At 50.7% G+C, this 1,860-nt stretch overlaps 1 pseudogene across 1 annotated transcript; it reads left to right on the top strand.

Annotated features, from left to right (window-relative positions):
* Positions 1-207: 207 nt before the first annotated feature.
* LOC121149911 lies at positions 208-1,171 on the top strand (annotated as a pseudogene). Its single transcript, XR_005882877.1, has one exon. The product of XR_005882877.1 is annotated as a 40S ribosomal protein SA-like (transcript).
* Positions 1,172-1,860: the final 689 nt, after the last annotated feature.

Below are 1,860 nucleotides of genomic sequence, written 5' to 3' on the forward strand. Positions count from 1 at the left end.
TCTGTAGCCAACAGGTCACTGGCAGGGACACAATGGAGAGACAATGTGGCTTCAGTGCGTGGTGATGGAAGACTGACATATCCATGCACATGGTTTCAGCCAGCCCCGACCCTCAGCACTGCTTCTTCACCTGTTCAAAACCACACGCAGCTTTTTTCTGCGCTCCCAGCGAGGGCTCCATTCGGTGTTGTCTTTGATTCCCGGCGAAACTTTACAGGGAAGCTGTTGCAATGTCCGGAGCCCTTGACATCCTGCAGATGAAGGAGGAGGATGTCTTCAAGTTCCTGGCTGCGGGAACCCACCTGGGAGGCACCAACCTCGACTTCCAGATGGAGCAGCACATCTGCAAAAGGAAAAGCGATGGCATCCACATCATCAACCTCAAGAGGACCTGGGAGAGGCTCCTGCTGGCGGCGCGGGCCATCGTGGCCATCGAGAACCCTGCTGACGTCAGCGTGATCTCCTCCCGGAACACCAGCCAGAGGGCTGTGCTGAAGTTTGCTGCTGCCACTGGAGCTACTCCCATCGCTGGCCGCTTCACTCCCGGCACCTTCACTAACCAGATCCAGGCCACCTTCCGGGAGCCCCGGCTCCTGCTGGTGACAGCTCCCAGGGCCGACCACCAGTCCCTCACGGAGGCGTCGTACGTGCACCTGCCCACCACTGCTCTGTGCAACACGGACTCTTCTCTGCGCTACGTGGACATTGCTATCCCGTGCAACAACAAGGGAGCCTACTCTGTGGGTTTGATGTGGTGGATGTTGGCCCGGGAGGTTCTGCGCATGCGTGGCACCATCTCCCGTGAGCACCCGTGGGAGGTCATGCCTCTACTTCTACCGTGATCCTGAAGAGATTGAAAAACAAGAACAGGCTGCGGCTGAAAAGGCCGTGACCAAGGAGGAGTTCCAGGGTGAATGCACCGCCCCGCTCTGAGTTCACGGCTACCCAGCCCGAGGTTGCAGACTGGTCCTAGGGTGTGCAGGTGCCTTCTGTGACCATCCTGCAGTTCCCCACTGAGGACTGGAGCGCCCAGCCTGCCACTGAACACTGGGCTGCAGCCCCCACGGCTCAGGCCACTGAATGGGTAGGAACAACCACCGAGTGGTCTTGAGTGATCTGCAGTCTTTGAAGCAGACGTGAAGTTGACGGAAAATAAACACCAGTTTCTAAAAATAAAAAATAAAAATCTGTTCCCTTTCTATGATCACCACGTTAACACGAGACTTGATGAGGAGAAAGAAAAAAAAAACCCCAACTATTCAATGCTTTAAGTTATCTGTGATGAAAAGCAAAATAAATATTTTCTGGAAAGAATAAGACAAAACTTTCAAAAAATATAAAGACTTAAAAAGTGTCAAACTACTAGAAGAAAACACAGGAAATTTATCAGGGCAATAGTGTAGACAGTGAATTTCACCGACAAGAACGAGTTCAAGAACACGGGCAGCCAAAGTGAAAGCAGACAGAAGGGGCTAGATCAAAGCAAACCGACGGAGAAGAGCATAGGAGAAAATAGTTAAAAGTCACTCACCTTACAAAGGATTGAATCCATAAATCATTCAAAAAGCAAGAATCCATAAAGAAAACAAACACTGAACAGCAACCAGAAAAATGAGTAAATGATCTGAACAGAAATTTCTCAGAATAAGAATTACAAGTGGTCAACAAGATGTCCAGTATCATAACCCATCAAGAAAAATGCTAACTGGGGCCAATGCTGTGGCATAGAGGATGAACTGCTGCCATCCCATATGGGTGCTAGTTAGGGTCCCAGCTGCTCCCTAATTCCAATCCAGCTCCCTGCTGATGCACCTTGGAAAGCAACAGAGGACAGCCAAGTCTTTGGGTCCCTAAATCCAA

This window comes from Ochotona curzoniae, unplaced genomic scaffold, assembly GCF_017591425.1.
Source record: "Ochotona curzoniae isolate NIBS_2020 unplaced genomic scaffold, NIBS_Ocur_1.0 contig_1976, whole genome shotgun sequence".
Lineage (NCBI taxonomy): Eukaryota > Metazoa > Chordata > Mammalia > Lagomorpha > Ochotonidae > Ochotona > Ochotona curzoniae.